This window comes from Eschrichtius robustus, chromosome 2 (genome assembly GCF_028021215.1).
Source record: "Eschrichtius robustus isolate mEscRob2 chromosome 2, mEscRob2.pri, whole genome shotgun sequence".
NCBI classification, from domain to species: domain Eukaryota; kingdom Metazoa; phylum Chordata; class Mammalia; order Artiodactyla; family Eschrichtiidae; genus Eschrichtius; species Eschrichtius robustus.
In genome coordinates, this window is record NC_090825.1 from 152,345,810 (window position 1) to 152,364,578 (window position 18,769).

The 18,769-nt window shown below is 37.6% G+C and overlaps 1 protein-coding gene across 1 annotated transcript in view; it reads right to left on the reverse strand.

The window, feature by feature from the left end:
* The window catches only part of LOC137758968 (uncharacterized), a 43,872-nt gene that overhangs the window by 5,444 nt on the left and 19,659 nt on the right, over positions 1–18,769 (reverse strand). The gene's annotated exons all lie outside the window — the stretch shown is intronic.

The following is an 18,769-nucleotide window of genomic DNA, read 5'->3' on the forward strand; positions in this document are numbered from 1 at the left end:
TCAGACTGCACGCCTCTGTGCAGAGCACACGCTGGGCGGCTAGTATGCACTAACTCTGTGTGGGCAAGCCATTAGCAGCATTATTTTAAGCGTATCTTTTTATGTTAGAAGATCACTCAACCCGAGTAGGCAGATGAACTTAGAGGAACTGAGCCCAGGGGCCGCGAAACCACCCAGGAGCTTCTGCCATAGTCCGGGCAAAATGTAATATGGATGAAGAAGCAAATTGAGGAGGAGGCCAAAATCTACGAGCTAGACCCACTGGACTGAAGACATAAAGTTCACTGAAGGAACTCTGAAGAGAACGGGCTCTGCAATAAACTTTTCTTACATTCAATGTAAAATATTAGGCAAAATTAAGTACAGTGGCCTTTAAGGTCCTTTCAGCTCTAATTTCTTTTGATTTCTAACTTATTACTCTGGTTAAGTAAAGTCCCTTCAGAGGTACAGAACAGTTCCTACACCTGCATTGGATGCAAAGAATAATCTGACTTCTCTTCACCAGGGGATGAGTTGAACTGTCCTTGCAGAAGAGATAACAGATGGTGTGAACCCCAGATCCTAGAAAAAGGCCAGGCACACGTTAAGTATTCAGCTTTTTGAAAACAAATGAACAATCATTTCCTCTCCTAGATCTTCACACCCTTCCTCTGCTGGCTACTTTCTTTCAGCTTATAAACATCCTCAAGTATACCCACTTAAAAAACTCTCAGACCTATGATTCTTTGGATCTTCTTGTGGGTAACTTAAGTCTCTCCCATGCCTTCAAACTCTTAGAGGAAAACATAGGCAGAACACTCTATGACATAAATCACAGCAAGATCCTTTTTGACCCAGCTCCTAGAGAAATGGAAATAAAAACACAAATAAACAAATGGGACCTAATGAAACTTAAAAGCTTTTGCACAGCAAAGGAAACCATAAACAAGACCAAAAGACAACCCTCAGAATGGGAGAAAATATTTGCAAATGAAGCAACTGACAAAGGATTAATCTCCAAGATTTACAAGCAGCTCATGCAGCTTAATAACAAAAAAACAAACAACCCAATCCAAAGATGGGCAGAAGACCTAAATAGACATTTCTCCAAAGAAGATATACAGATTGCCAACAGACACATGAAAGAATGCTCAACATCATTAATCATTAGAGAAATGCAAATCAAAACTACAATGAGATATCATCTCACACCAGTCAGAATGGCCATCATGAAAATATCTAGAAACAATAAATGCTGGAGAGGATGTGGAGAAAAGGGAACCCTCTTGCACTGTTGGTGGGAATGTAAATTAATACAGCCACTATGGAGAACAGTATGGAGGTTCCTTAAAAAACTAAAAATAGAACTACCATACAACCCAGCAATCCCACTACTGGGCAGATACCCTGAGAAAACCATAATTCAAAAAGAGTCATGTACCAAAATGTTCATTGCAGCTCTATTTACAATAGCCAGGACATGGAAGCAACCTAAGTGTCCATCATCGGATGAATGGATAAAGAAGATGTGGCATATATATACAATGGAATATTACTCAGCCATAAAAAGAAATGAAATGGAGGTACTTGTAGTGAGGTGGATGGAGTTAGAGTCTGTCATACAGAGTGAAGTAAGTCAGAAAGAGAAAAACAAATACAGTATGCTAACACATATATATGGAATCTAAGGGGGAAAAAAAAAGGTCATGAAGAACCTAGTGGCAAGATGGGAATAAAGACACAGATCTACTAGAGAATGGACTTGAGGATATGGGGAGAGGGAAGGGTAAGATGTGACAGGGTGAGAGAGTGGCATGGACATATATACACTACCAAATGTAAAACAGATAGCTAGTGGGAAGCAGCCGCATAGCACAGGGAGATCAGCTCGGTGCTTTGTGAACACCTAGAGGCGGGGGATAGGGAGGGTGGGAGGGAGGGAGATACAAGAGGGAAGAGATATGGGAACATATGTATATGTATAACTGATTCACTTTGTTATAAAGCAGAAACTAACACACCATTGTAAAGCAATTATACTTCAATAAAGATGTTTAAAAAAAAAATGTTGACCCTGATTTATCTAAGTAGTGGCAGTTCATTTAAATTTTATGTTTTTCTTTGTAGTTTTTCCCCTTTTTCCCCAACATCTTGGAATAAGAAGTTTCACAGTGAAAAAAAAAGTTGTTGCTAAAAATCAGGTTAACTAAAATGCCTATTGTGCTACTGTGAGTCATTTAAATTCATCAGTACTCTTAGAAAACTTTTAATAACAAGAGATATGTGTTCCAGGAGGACAGTTACCATTAGAATATTTATCTCATTTGGAGAAGATCATCCAATAGAAATCCCCTCAACCTTACTGAAATAAATGCACTAGAAAAGTTTAGTCACTAAAAGACATGCCTTGAAAACATTAAAGCATTTACAACTTCAACTGCTGCAGTTGAATATAATTCCAAAGACACTCAAATTTTAGAAATGTAAGGCTAGCATGATATCACCTGACCAGAGTAAAAACAATGGTTTCCTCCTTGGCTCTTGCATCAGATGTCAATTCCCACCCTTGCCCCACTTCCACCTGCTCTATTTTTTAATCACACTGGTGGATCTCAAAATATTTCCCTATGAAAATAAAAGGTATAGAAAATTATCGTTGGTTTTTGATACGATAATTTAATAGGGCTATCTGGATTAGGCTGAAGATGATCTTAAAATAAAGAAAAAATATTGCTAGGTAAATTAAAGGAGAAAACTAGGAGATATGATTAAATTACTGAGGGATTATTTTAAAGTCTTTAAGACACTATAGGAAAACAGATGAAGTTTTCCAATTAATTCTATCTATTCATTAGCACAGGTTCGGCATTACTTCAAATTTCTGTTGGGAAAGCAGCTCCAGTTGCTATATACAATACAAAAAAACATTTAAAAAGCATCTTAGTCACACTGACCTCTTCTTGATTAGTCCTAATATATCAGATTTTAATATATGCAAAGTCTTCCCAATAAAATGGGTAAGTTGTGATGTATTAAAAGGAATACAATGCATCTTTTTCTAAAACAAGAAAACTAATTATACATATGTGTATATATACACACCCACATATATATATTAAATTATACACACACATAACACCATACACACAAGCAGAGAACCCCAAATTAGATAGAACTGGCCAATAAAGTAGATTATATCTCCCTGGAAGTCACAGAAATGCAAAATAAGACAATGCTATTAATTAAGTAGAAAACTGGAACACAAAATTACATATAAAATTATATAATTATATGTTAAGTTTTGTGTGCATTTGCGTGTGTCAAAAACCAAATGAAACATACTAACATATTAACTGGTTGGTGTTACGGATGTTTAGAGATTAATGTTTTTTCATTTGAAAATTTCCTCATAGAAAATGGTCGTGTATTATTGATTGTGTATTATTTTTATAAGAAGAATTTACTTCGAATTTCTAAAAAGGAATAACAGATATATGCTTGCATAAAATGTCAACAGAGTCTATTCTAATTCTGAAACAAGTTGAAAAAATATTTTCTCTAGACATTCGGCAAGTATCACCTAAAATTAAATAGACAAGTCATCTAACTTTGTGTTCAGCTTGGCTTTCTTCATCTTCTGTAATAACCACATTTGTGGAACAAATTCCTATCAAAGGTTCAGACCTAAACAAAAACTACTGAGTAAAAACACATCTGTTTTGGCTTTTTCTCCGAATAGTTCCCAGTATTTGTTAAAATTGAGATCTTTATATTAAACTACACGCACAAATAAACCCTACCAGGACCAAATGTTACAAAATACAGCATGAGGCAAAGCAAATATATTTCACGACAATAAACTAGGTACCTTCAGGAACAACTTCATTTCTTTTAAGCCATCGCGATAAAACTGCCAATAAAATCATGTCCAGCTTTTTATTCTACAATGTTTTGAATTTCCCTAAAAACATCAAAATATTTCCTATTTCCTCAGTTAATAACCATTTCTATATTCTGACATGGCACTTTATGTGGGCAGTAAAGAAATATTAAAGCAAGCAGAAGAGTGATTAAAAGCAGTGACTAATGTCGGAGAGAGCTGGGTCTGAATCTTCAGTCCTGACTCCTAATTTTATGGTCATTAGAAATTCCTTAACTCCCCCTGAACATTACCTTTCTCACACATAAAATGACAGTAGTAATATTACACCATAGAACTGGAAGGGTAAGTCAGATCACGTATATATAACTCTTAAATTACTATATTAATTATATTAAGCAAGCAAAACTATGCTAACTAAAAGAAAACAGCCAATGGTATTGATTCCCAAGGAAATGGAGGGAAGTAATGAAGGAATCCTTCAGCCTTTGAATAATAGTCAAGTTTTTCTGTTTGTTTAACCTATTTCCATCTGAATAAGTCAAAGGCGAAAAAGAAGTCAATCATGAAGTCCAGTCTGGAGATAATTCAAGAAATCAAGAGATTATATTACAACTAAGTCATGCAACTCAGGTGGAATCAGTAAATAGATTTTAAAACAAACTGGGTCTGGGTAATAAGTAGGAAAACAATACTGTTGCATAGGTCTCTTGGGTCTTTGCTGAGGTCCACAAATTCTCACAACTTCCGGTGACTAAACAAGTGCCTATCACTTCCCTAAGGAATGGGAAATAAAAGCAATAGGAATAATTAAACTTGGTCCATGACCAAAGGTAGAGTAACAATCTCTAGAAAAGAAGCTTACTGGTCAATACTCTTCAACCTCAAATTTGATTTCTCACTGAGATACCAAGAAAAGTGTTTGAGTTTGGCAATCCCAAGAAACTGACATTTTCAAGTCAATTATGATACAGTTTGGACCTTACCAAGTTTCTAAATGTACATGTTGTAAAAAAAAAAAAAAAAAAGGCATACCACAGAAATAGATGTGGGTAGTGGCAAATCGCTATGTTAGAACACTGAACCTGATTCAATTTCAGCCAGATACTTTATATTCTGCTCAAATTCAGTCTGTCTCAGATACTTACTGAGAATAACATTAAATTAACACCAGGTTGGGGGTGAAGGGTTTAGCCTTACTGACCCATACAATAACTGGTCTTGAGAACACTAGGAACACTGTTGATTCTGTACCCCTTATACTCATTGAAAGAAACCAACATTTCCAGGGAAGTCAAGACCAATTTGTCTTGCCAGATGCTTAGAACAAGGAATTACAAAAGGACAATTTAGAATATACTCCACCTTCCTGGGTCATGTGTTGCTGTCATCAAAGGAAAAATTCATTTTTTCCTCTTTTGGAGGAGAGGGGGTGAACAGGTGGTGGTTGTTTACCTGAATACAGAATAGACTAGTATGAATAAAATAGAATGAAAATATGGTTGAGAAAATACATAAATAGAAAAGTCTGAGCTGGAAGTTTCTGGTCCCTTGCTTTCCGGTCAGCCTGTACTTTGGTCCTAATGTATATGGCAGTGTCCCAAAATGCTTAGTCTACATTCATCAGGATTATGTGCATGTTGCATCTAGAGCACTTAGAGCAAAATTTTTCTTCAAAGAATTTTACCTTTAGGTTGAAAAGAAATATGTTCCTTGTAACATGGTATAGAAAAATATTCCACAAATGGGACTTCCCTGGTGGTGCAGTGGTTAAGAATCCACCTGCCAATGCAGGGGACACAGGTTCGAGCCCTGGTCCAGGAAGATCCCACATGCTGCGGAGCAACTAAGGTCGTGCACCACAACTACTGAGCCTGCGTTCTAGAGCCCACGAGCCACAGCTACTGAGCCCAGGTGCCACAACTACTGAAGCCCATGCGTCTAGAGTCCGTGCTCCACAACAAGAGAAGCCACCGCAGTGAGAAGTCCGTGCATCACAAGGAAGAGTAGCCCCCGCTCGCCACAACTAGAGAAAGCCCGTGCACAGCAACAAAGACCCAACGCAGCCAAAAATAAATACATAAAATAAATTTATTTTTAAAAAAATTCCACAAAATAAATCTGATCATCAGCGGAATAAAATTTCTGTGCTGCCTATTTTATGCCAAGGGCTAGTCTAAGTACTGTAAACAAACGTAAACAAACACAACCTTTGGACCAGAAACCAGGTTCTTCAAACGACACTTGAAAACCTGAGATCCTTTAGGCATCCCATAAAATTTGTTTCTTTAACCCAAATTTCACAAAAAGGCAAAAATAATCATATTCAATCTGAGTAATTTAACCATGAGAAAAGTGCCCAACGCAGAGAAGGTTATATCTAAATATTTGTTTAGTGAATAAAAGACACAAGAGGTGAACTGCTACAGCTGGCCAAGACTAGAGCAAGAACAATTATCAGAGATATACAGGTTAAAGAATTTCTCTAGTCAGAAAAAAAAAAAAAAAGCTAGATATTTTTAAATGTCTGAATGTTTGTTTCGCGGGGTTAGAAGGCAACATAAGGAGAAGTGGTTCAGTACCCTGGATAGCTCCAGGGAGGCACAGTTTCTCAAGTCCCAGATCTACTTAGTTGCTGGTGTCTTCCAGCTGCAATTTCCCTGTTAAAGGGCTCTGTCATTTTTAAGCCAGATTCATGCCCCATAAAAACAGAGTAGACTCCTCAACCCCATCCTCACCCCGAAACACATGGAACAAATACGCACACAGAGAAGTCTAGCCTGTTCGTTAAAAAGAGTATCTTCTGTCCTGACCAGGGAATAAACCTGTCACTTTAGAAAACTGATCCAGGAAGTCTTATCTCTTGCTGTGTGACAGCTGATCCTGAGAGGGCTCACCGCCCAGATCTAGAGTAAGGGTTTACCCACGGGATCGATAAAGTAGCTATCTTCGAGTTGAAGTAAAACGTATTACCAAACCATAATTCAGTGTTATAAACTCAAATCAATAAATCTCTTTCTGAAGAAGACTCTACCGGAAGCATAGGACCTCTCCATAACATTCACATAAGTGAAGCAACTTACCCATGAGCTATGACTACAAAGTCGTGGTAATGATTATAAAGTAACAAGAACTGTAAAGTAAAATGACACCATTTCATATCTCAAAACTATACAGAGCTAAAGTAAAATACTGACAAACAAAAGAGCCTCATCTTTACTATTCTACTTATTTTGCTTACCTACTGAGTTCCTAAATCTTTGCTTGTTACTATACCATAGCAGTCATCTTATGGTTGCACATTTATTTGCATAGTTTCTCCCATACTAGATTGCAAATTTCTTGATAGGAGGGATCATGTATCATTCACCATGGCCAATGGTATCCTGGACACAGTAAATGTTCAATAACTGTTTATTGAATTAAACTGAGTTGAAGTAACTCATCTCTGGTTTATGAAACTTCTGTTTTCATAGCGATACGAGTGGGAGCCATCCCAGGACACAATCATGTCACTGTAGAGAAAAAGGAAGAGTTGTTGGTTCTTATAGTAAACGTAACAAAGAGATTTGGGGCATCTGGAAATATTTACCCCATAAAGAATCCTATGAGAGAAAGTAATACAAACCATACCTTCCCTTCTGCTGAGAAATCACAGAAGATTCTATTTATGTCGTATTTTTTTTTTCTATTTATGTCGTATTTTTAAATCCCCAAAGACTGTATTATGAGGGAGAGAAATATAAAAACAATTGAACCCTTGAGGAAAACACAGGTCAAAAGAGATTCCTTTTAAAGAAAGAAAAAGGAGGCAGGGAAGAAAAGCAAAGGGGGAGAGGAGGAGGGAGGGAGGGAAGGAGAAAGGACAAAAAGAAAGATGATGCTGTTAAAAGTGATGCTGGAGAGTAATGAAAGTTATGTCTTGACAGATGGTGAGAAGGTTAGGAAAAGCAGCACCACCCAAAAACTGTACAAGTAGAAAATAAGCTTATTCTTGTTGGTCCATGGATTATATTACACGGAATAGAGGAATGGTGGGTATGTATGTTTGTTCGTTTGTTTGAAGATTACTTGTTGGGCAAATGCTTCCAGGAAATGCTTTGGGAGAGTTCACTTAGATATCTTGCAACAGACGCTCAACTTCAATAATCTCAAAAACTGCCCAAGTTTTCCAAGGCAAATCCACATTGTATGCTCAGTCTCACCAAATTCATATACGTTGTCCATTTTTATTCTTACGTAAAATTTATCTTACATGAAATTATCAAGTGTTTTAAAATAGTTATTAAGAGTTTGGAGCACTCATGTTAGAAAATTAAGTGTTACCAAGTGAGGCTCCTTTTTTTTTTTTTTTTTGAGGCCCCTTTTTAATTCAGGACGTTTTCCATTTTACTGGGAATCAATTCTGTCTGGTGTTTCTAATCCAGCATGTTAAAAAATCATCCTACAAGGCCTCTGATCTTGTTTAAACACTAAAATTTCACAGTACAGATCCAAATTTCCATAAAAGTGACTCTGCTAGTGAATCCATTTCATTGTCCCCTCCATCTGCAAAGAATAGATTTTTCTTTTCTACCTCAAGAACACCTAATCCTTACATTTTAAGAAACAGTACTTAAAAAAAAAAAAGAAAAAAGAAACAGTACTTGAGTGCTTTTACTGCCAAAAGTCTCATTGTAATATAGCTGGAATATTCCCCTGTGAGTACTAGTCAGTGCTATTGCTTGTTCACACATGCTTTTTTAATTTCAAGTATGATTAGTTATAGGCAAGTCACTGAATATTTAAATTTGGTACAGATAGGTTTTCAAACTACCTGTGAACAGAAGCCTGTAAATTAGAGGGAGTGTGGGAATATGAAATCTGAGCAGAGCTGTTTAAAATCTGGCTGTTGTACATTATGCTCCCTTCCTTACCTGTAACACCTGCTTTCTGCGGAACCAGAAGTCTGTGTCTCCTGTGGCTTAGGTTTTAGAGCGGGGTGAGCGTTGTAACAGCCTCACCATAATGTCTGGCATGTTCCAGACTCCCCTGTGGTTGAGAATATGCATAAGCTGAGATGGAGCAGGGAACAGCAGAATCTTCAAAGCCGAGAGAGAAGTCCAGAGACCACAGGGAGACCTCAATGCCCATTACAGGCTTAAAGAAAATAAAAATAAAACTCTAGAATAGTACTGACTTGCTAAAACCCAAAATGAACATAAGTATTAAATTTTTACTAAACTGTAAATCAAACCTTAACAAAAACCTAAGTCATCAGTTAAAAAGGAAACCAAACTGTTGTAATTCTAAACCCAGAGGCAGTAGTGCGGTGTGAGATAAAATGCGTGAGACCAAAAATTGGCAAGTTCTGGATTCTTTTTCCTATTCTGTTTCTTCTGAAATGTACCACCGAGCATATCACTTAACCCTCCTAGACCCTGGATTTCCAGTTTTTCATCTGTAAAACAAAGAATCTGGACTAGAAAATAACTAAACTTGCTTCCAGAAATAAACAGGCATTTCATTCCATTTGAACTCAAATCTGACTTGCACTTGAACAGTTCTAAAAAGAGAGAACACTTTGTGTCTTTTATAAATGTGTTATAAGTTTCCGAAGTTAGACTCTAGTTCCTTATGAGGGTAATGTGCGTTTTTCTTTCAAAACTATTCCAGATGATAGGAATGAGGACAAAGACCTGAAGAAGTGAAAATATATATATATATGAATCTATGTGTGGGTATATGTATCTCCAGTTCCAGAGTATATTCTCATTTTCTTCCAAAATCCTGCAAAGTTATAGAAAGTAGAGCATAAGGGCCAACATAGCGGCTCCTGGCTTGAGGTATGTCTCCTTCACCACTCCTCTGAGTAAACCAAGGAGCCAGAACATGTCAGCAGCAAGAGAAAGCTTCCTGCAACATCATACGAGAAAAGGCCCATATCAGAGTCTAAAACTAGGCTGCCAAGAAATTGCACTTAAGTTGTCGGAACCACAAAGGACAAGGTATCTGCCGCTCCTCTCCTACTGTATTCCATGGTCTTATAATGAGGGACAAAACTACAGCCAGCCTGTACTCAGAGCTGTGGTCCTGCCCTGGCAGCTTGAAATCCTAGTCAGACAGGCCACATGATGCTAATGGAGAAGTCTAAAACATTTAGCAGCGTCAGAAATGAAAAACAGCTCAAGAAAACCCAATGAGGATCCAAGCACTGAGAATGACGTATTTCCTAATGACCAAATCCAAGTTTGGTCCACTGAGACATAGGCCGTCTCTTAGAGTGAAATACCTTAGACAACATTAATTAATATTGTGAGTGATGGTCGTTAAAAAGCAAGGCAGAAGAAATATTCAAAGTTTAACCTCAAGGAACATGTGTAAACCATAGCTTTGAGAGGAGGTGGCAAACATATAGGTGACTTCCCTGTTCTGTTTATATAGCAAACAGTCCTAATCAATAACATTAGTCTTTTCTATAGTACCTGGCTCTCAGTTCCACAGTCTTTCTCAACAGCCAGGCCTTACTAATCAACCTGAATTGGCATGAGAAAGAAAACCTATTTACCCCTTTTCCTATAGGAGAAAAGAGCCCTGTGTGTGGAGAACTGTGAAGCCTTGTTAGTCCTTTGGGCTTCACCATTAACCAGTTAGACAAGTCACTTTGTAATTCAAGGCCTCTCCACCCTTAAGAATAAAATTTCGAGTAGGGGTGGACTATCTCTAAGTTTCCTTTGTGTGTTCAAGCCTCATATATTTATAATCTTAGGCGACGGGGAGTATCTATGACGACTGAAAAAAGCATGACTATCCCATAACTCAAAGAAATAAAGTTACTCATTGAAGTTATCAATTATCGTTATTTTTTTTCCCCCTGAAGAGCTGCAGATACTAATTATAAGATTCTTTGTCCAACAGTGGTTATTTAAGCCAGGAAATATATTCTAATCCAACTCCTTCACAGATGAGGAATTCGATTTTCAGAAAGGTTAACTGATTTGCATAATGTCATGCCAGTAAATCTGAATACCCAGATTATGATTATCAACACCAAGGTTATTAGCACAATTATTAGTTTTTGTGGAGTTTACAGAGTGGTTTCCAAACTGCAAACCCAAATCTATTGACAAGCCAGTACCTCTCCTCCATCATGGTCTCGTTTGTGGTGATTTCTTTGTACCTGAATACATTTAAGGTGCCTACATTCTTTCGATTCCTTCTGATCCCTTTTGATTCCTTATTCATTGAGCACATTGTACTCATCCATTCATACCTGCAATTTGCCAGTTTCCCAATTTAGCATCTCTGAAATATTTACTAGTGGGGAGTATACTTCTTTACCGCATCATAACTATGCAAAGTAAGACCTTATCTAACACAGGCCCTGTGGAACCCAAAGGGCAACCATTTACTGCTACCTTTTTGTCTATTGTCTTTTACCTGCATGTAGTTGCTGTTTATGCTTCCTTGAGCGGAAATTAATTAACTCCCTAAAAATCATCATGATACGGCATAAAATGATCTTAATACGTCACTGTGTCTGTTGTCTAAGCTTGAATCCAATTTTCAAGTGCTTTATGTTGATTTGATAAGCAAGAAGAGGCATTTCAGGTTGTACATGAAATAAATGAACATAAATTCACCAAGTGACCATATTCCTGTGGGAGCAAAAGGAGGCATGGTATTTAGCATAAATGAGTGTAAGTGGTGAGTTAGACAAGTAGTCAGGAGACCCGAATTCCATCCTCAACTTTCACACTAAAGGTACAAACTTGCACAACTTTCCTCACTTCCTTGAGCCCCAACTAAAAGTGAGGGAGTTCAACTCGCTTTTCTAAGATTAGATTCATATCTATCATTTTATGACTACCATGGGCAGCCCTGAATACCCCCTCCTCTGCATGTATGGCAGCTCTTCTGGGCAGTTATCTAATACTTCACGTGGCAGCGCACACCAGCCCCTGTGCTGTGCTTCGCCAGGATGGCCCACTGCCAGACCGGCAGGCACAGCCTCCGGCCCTATGACGAATCCCAAGCATCCCAGGGCAGCAGTCAGTAGCAGCCTGCTTCAACAAAACCTAAGAAAACAAAACTTCTCATCTTCACCTTCAGTCTTTACTACACGGGACAAATTTAAGACCTTAATGGCTACTTTTTCCTCCAGTGTAAAGTGCCAGGCCAGCTGGCTCTAAAATACTTCATAAAGCATGCAAAAAGCCCCACTTCCATAGGCATGTATCACTGCACTAAGAAGGGACCTTGGAGAGTTTTAATATTAAAAACTGAGACCCACAGAATGGAGATGTTAGGACTAGAACCAAGCGTTCTTGATTCCAAACCGGTGTGCTCCCAAGGGGAATTTATCAAAGTACAGAGAGAATTCACAACTTCTTACTTCAGTGGATTTTAGTGGGTGTTTCTGTAACACATCATGCAATCCAGTGTTTTCTTAACATTCATGGTGAAAATTTTAGAAATCTCCACATCTTGATTGTTATAGTGAAGCAGTACAGTAATGAGACAAAGCATTTGTTCTCGAGCTAAAATCACGTCTCCTTCACTTATATTTGGCCAAGTTAACTTCTTTGCACTTCTTTTCGCCGTCTGAAAAATGGCATTAAAAATGCTTTCAAATTATTTTTGAAAGTTAAAGACAGATAGCTAATGTAGCATTAGTAGTGCTGTGCCTTCACACATTCCTTAATGGAGTCAAAAGACATATGTTGTCTGACGGTCACAACAAATCTTACAAATTAAAGTATCTCTTCAATGTGGCCTGATATCCCAGTTGGCCCTTGGGCTAACATCCTAAGATGCACTAGTGATCTTGAGGACATTTCCTGCAAAGGTCCTGGACTGATACTGTTCTTTGTTTCCAGGACTCTTAGAACCAAGCTGCATGGAAATATGACTGGGGATTTGAGAAGATATTTTGTTTTTTAAACACAAGTTTAAATAAACTTAAGTAATGGAAATAAAAGAAAGTTCTTATTTTTTTTTTTTAATCTCAAGATGGTACAGGAGAGGCTTCAAATGTACCACTTCCTGGTAATGTAGAAATAATTTCTGAGAACATTAATCTCAACACAGCAATTTAAACCAACACACGTGTGCATTCATTATAAAAACAAATATCAGCTGCAAGACGTATTATTCAATGTAGGATCAGACAACTAGTCCTTAATACCTTACCTGTCTAGTAGAAATCACTACAATGCAACTTATTTTTACTGTGTATAATGTCACTCTAATTTACCTGGAAAGGATTAAACTGTGTTCAGCATTTTCTTTTTAAGAAGCATGAACTCATTAAATTTAAAAGTTTTTTAGTTAAAATGTTTATAACATAGAATCCTAAAATAATGTTCTCCTGATAGTCTGCCTTCCTCTATATGTACAAGCAGTCATATGTGATGATCTGACTGGACCTGTTTAGAAAGAAAAGGCAACTCTGCCCAAGAAGCTACTTTGCATGAACCTGAGATGTGGTGGAAGAAGGAAAATCACTGCACTGACTGAAGCAGACGGAGTGATGATTAGGGATCAATGAAAATAGAACAGTAAACTGAGGGCCATGAATCCTGGCACAGCAAACAGGAGTAAATGAAAGTTTTCAGGAAAATAGTTATGTGGGATGCATATGCAGTCAACTAACCTTTGACAATGGTGCCCAAAACACAAAATGGGGAAAGGATAGTCTATTCAATAACTGGTGTTAGGAAAATTGATACCCACATGCGAAAGAATACCATAGACAAAACTTAACTTGAAATGGATTAAGGACTTAAATGTAAGACCTGAAACCATAAAACTTCTAGAAGAAAACATAGGTGGTAAGCTATTTGACATAGGTCTTCGCCATATCTTTCTGGATTTGACACCAAAAGCACAGGCAATAAAAGCAAAAATAAACAAGTAGAACTACATCAAACTAACAAGTTTCTGCACGGCAAAGGAAACAACCAACAAAAGGAAAAGGCAACCTATAGAATGTGAGAAAACATTTGCAAACTACCTATCAGATGAGGGATTAATATCCAAAGCATGCAAAGAACTCATATGCCTCAATAGCAAAATTAAAAAAAAAATCCAATTAAACAGTGGGCAGAGGACCTGAATAGACAGTTCCCCAAAGAAGACATACAAATGACCAACGGATATATGAAAAGGTGCTCATCACTAATCATCAGGGAAATGCAAATCAAATCCACAATGAGATATGACCTCACTACCTATTATAATGTTTATTATGAAAAAAGACAAGAGATAACAAATCTTGGTGAGGATATGAATAAAGGGAACCCTTGTACACTGTTGGTGAGAATGTGAATTGGTGCAGTCACTATGGAAAACAGTATGGCGGTTACTCAAAAAGTTAAACATAGAACTAACGAATGATCCGGCAATCCCACTTCTGGATACATATCCAAAGGAAATGAAATCAGTATCCCAAAGAGATATCTGCATTCCCATGTTCATTGCAGTATTATGACAATAGCCAAGATAAGGAAACCTGTGTCCATCAATGAATGAAGAAAGAATATGTGGTATATATATTCAATGGAATATTATTTAGCTATAAAAAAGAAGGAAATCCTGTCATTTGTGACAACATGAATGAACTCGGAGGGCATTATGTTAAATGGAAAAAGTCAGACTGAGAAAGACAAATGCTACATGGTATCACTTATATGTGCAATCTTAAAAAAAAAAAAAAAAATTGAACTAATAGAAACAGAATAGAAGGGTCCTTGCCAGGGTCTGGGAGATGAGGGAATCAGGAAAACGTTGGTCAAACGTACAAACTTTCAGTTTTAAGAAGAATATGAATAAGTTCTGAGGATCCAATGTACAACATGGTTACAGTAGTTAATAATACTGTCTTGTATACTTGAAATTTGCTGAAATAGACTTTAAGCATTCTCACCACCAAAAAAAACAAAAACAAAAACAAGGGTATGGGGGTAGAGGGGAACTATGTGAGGTGATGGAAATGTTAATTAACTTCATCAGGACAAGTATTTCCCAATGTCTAGGTGTATCAAATCAGTTTGTACACTTTAAATATATACAATTTTATTTGTCAATTATACCTCAAGAAAGCTGGGAAAACAAGAACTAAATAAATATTTAGTAAATGAAAAAAAGTTATGAGGTAGGTGTTTAGGAAATATTAATTAGGAAACACTGTACCGACAGGACTAGAGCAGACAGGTACTGCAAACAAGGAAGTAATCTCTCTCTTCTTCTATGGCAATAAACTAAGAGTACCCATGCCTGACAGCAATTCATCAGCAATGTCCCAAAATTCAGATTCCCAAGAGAAAGAACAAACGAATAGGAGAGAAGAGATGCTACGTATATCCTCAGCCCATAGCTTTATCTGTTTTCAGTCTACAAACCAGTTTCTTACAGTCCCCTGGGAATAGGAACATGAAACTGCAGGAGGATGATGGCTGCTTTAACATCTCTCTCTAAGCTCATCAACGATGTGCTAATAGTTCATACATTTAAGCCAGACACTTGTAACTCATTTTCAGTGGTGCAATTGTCTAATAAATTGTTTGAAACTTTAAAAAATCTTCAGTGTTCCATAGAAATGGAAGCCTTTTCACAATAATTGAAACCAGTAATGCAAAACAAATGTATTTCCTTGATAAATTTAGTTTTAAGTAAGCTTTAATTTATATGCTAAATTTTTAAATTTAGTTCAAGTTTTGGCAGAGACATGTTTATTTTAATTGTTGGCCTTCAAAACTCTAGCTTAGGAATAAGCATCTGCTTCTTTTCAATTTTCCGCATAAACTGGGTAAATTTCTTCAAGTTGCAAATGAGGGGTGAACATACACTGTATTGCTTCTGGAAAGGTTACAAAATTGCAGCACTTTTTGTGAATCCTTTATGAGAGATCTTACAGCATTACCCTTAAATCTTCACTAGGGTTCTTATAATGTACTTATATTTAAGCTGTTTTCAAAGAACATAATACATTAGCATCTAGACCTTGTGCCCAAATATCCCTCTTTGGAGCACTTGTCGAATACTCTAATAAATTTTGAACTCCTCTCATTGCTTTATAGAGATTCACAAAACACATGGATCCTTTCTCTAAGATGAAAAACCTCCCAGAGGAAAAGCACAAACCCAGCCTCAGCCCACCTATATTGGAGACCCTGTAACCAATCTGACAAATAATAACATACAGTGCGTATTTCTCCAGCTATAGCCTTTGGAGGAAATCAATAAAACTTTCAGAAAATTAAAGTTAGAGCTCTTGAAACACTGTAGGAGGTAACATTCATCCTTTGCAAATACCTTAAGAAAACTGACTTCTGAGAGAATCCAATCCCTATTATAAAATATTCTTCCTTCACCAGTAATGGCAACACTGGTAAAGGCACTGCTAAGCATGGTTGCACCCATCTGAACCAAGCAGGCATAGAATCTAGGTAACAACGCCCACTGGCTATTAATATGATGGAAACTATCTGTGAATTGGGACTCAGTTGATATTAACATGTAAAACCCCTGAAAATCTACAAGAGCATTTTCTTCTGGGGTGTTTTATTTCGTCAGTTTCTTTTTCGGTCTACCTTTTAAGGTATTACCCAATCGCCATGTTACGTATGGTGTCTAGCCATGGTACTGATGTTCATGATTCCATGAAATGGCATCTTTGCTTTACAAAGTATCAGGGTTATAACAGAGAGAGTGGTGAAGGACTAAGAAACATACTTTAATAGAGCCAGTTAACTTGCTGGACACTAACATCCAGTCAGGAGCCTCAAGTAACATCTCTGCCCAAAAGTTTCAATTGCTAAATAGCAAGGGAATAATACCAAGGCCCAATCACAGAGTAGCAAATACCAGAGGCCTGGGAAAATCCCAAGAGAATAGCTTCAATGGCAGTGATTCTCAAATGTTCAAGGTACACAAGAATCACCTGGTGAATGTGTAAAAACAGTTTCTGAGGCCGATCCTCTGAGATTTTAATTCAGCAGGTCAGGCGAGGTCCATGAATTTATAGTTCTAACACGGCTGGCGGAACCGGAGCTGCTGCTCTGAGGAACACACTTTGAGAACCACTGCCCCACCACTATTAAATCAGAGTCGGCAGTCTTGGAAAATGCAAGGTGATTTGCATGTTCATTAAAGTTTGAGAATCACTGCTTTAGGAAATGAGGCAACAGGTTTGTTTGGTTTTTTCCTTCCTCCTGTGATATCAGGATAGGGAGATGGTGAAAAGAGAGGTTTTCAAAAGAAAGTAAGTGCTTAAATCACACTCTTTGTCATGAAACAAACCTATCTGGCCACCTTGCTCACCTTCCTCAATGAAGCATCACTCACTCCTTCCTTTATCCACCTCTCCATCCTCACTGTACCTTACCTAGGGCTCACGAGGAGACAGAGGTCCCATATGAACTTCAGATCGGCATGTTATAGATTTCCCGGGAAAATCCAGAATTCATATAATTGTTTTTCTAGTCTATAAAAATTACACTGGCATTAAACAAAGAATCAAGTTTGAATTACATACGTTTAGAAAACTTTTCATGTAAATAACTTCACAAGAAATTCACAGAAAAATATTGTTTTAGACTGATTGGCAACAGGGCCACGACAAGAGCAAGAAATGTCAACAGAGTGGCCTCCTGTGGTCACCCATGTCTCAGAGATGGAGGAAGGAAAGATAGCCTCTTGACTGATTTGCACTGTATGTAATTTTACATTACATGTAATTACGTGGACTAAACCAAGTGTAACACAGAAGACTAAACATGCTATCGTTCCATGTGATGAGCCTCTACAAAGAGGAAAAAACAGAAGATGTGAAAAAAAAAAACACTTTTTTTCTACTTTAATTTTGTACCTATATGAGATGATGAATGGTCACTAAACTTACTGTGATAATCATTTCATGATGTATGTAAGTCAAAGCACTACGCTATATACCTTAAACTTTTACAGTGCTGTATGTCAATTATATCTCAGTAAAACCGGAAGAAAAAAAAAAGTGGAAGATGTGAATATATCAAGCCTTGGCAATGGGAAAGGCCTAAGTCCACGTGACTAATCACACCTCCTTCTTGCTGATTCATGCTATTGTAGATTCAGCAGCTCCAGCAGCGAAACAGCTTATCTGTTAATAAGCTACAGAAAGAAGAGCCCCAAGTCCCATCACGCACTGCAGAAATGTGATTTGAACTGGCAAACATCTCCCAATCCACCACAATAACCCCTTGCCTCGCTTACCTGAAACTTTCACACATACCACATCTCCCCAATTATTTCCATAATCAGTGAGCCTATTGCTGATCTAAAACCTGACACATACATGAGTAGATTCCAGGTCTGTTAAGTACCAGGAGCAAAGGAGGACACAGAAAAACACCACATTTAGTCTCATTTTCTCTGAGAAATTCAGTGCACTGCAAGACAGCACTGGACTGAGAACACAGAACCAAGGTTCTAACGCCAGTTTTTCTACCAGATACCTTGAAGCAAGTCACTTGGCCTCTTTCATTTCATTTCTTTCGAAATTAGACTACATTATCATTCAGATACTTCCATATCTAGGAGTCTGTGATTATGCTGAGTATCCATGCTATTAGAAAGCCAAAGAAACAGCTACTCAGAAGCAGCACATGGAAAATAACCATCTTGGATGAGACTTAAGAGCTGCAGTGGCACTAGCTCCACACAAGGCATCCTAATCCCAGGTCAGAACTCGGTACTGCAGGCTGCCCAGAAACTGGGGCATATAATAAGGTTTATTCATATGAGCATCCTTCCTTACTTATTCAACCAGAAGTCTTTCATGAATACCACCCAGATGCTGAAATTAGGATCGCCATCCTTAGGTATCAGGGATTAAAGTATGATCCAAAGAGTTCAAGTTGCCTCCAAAATGTCTGCAACTGCATGGAAGTT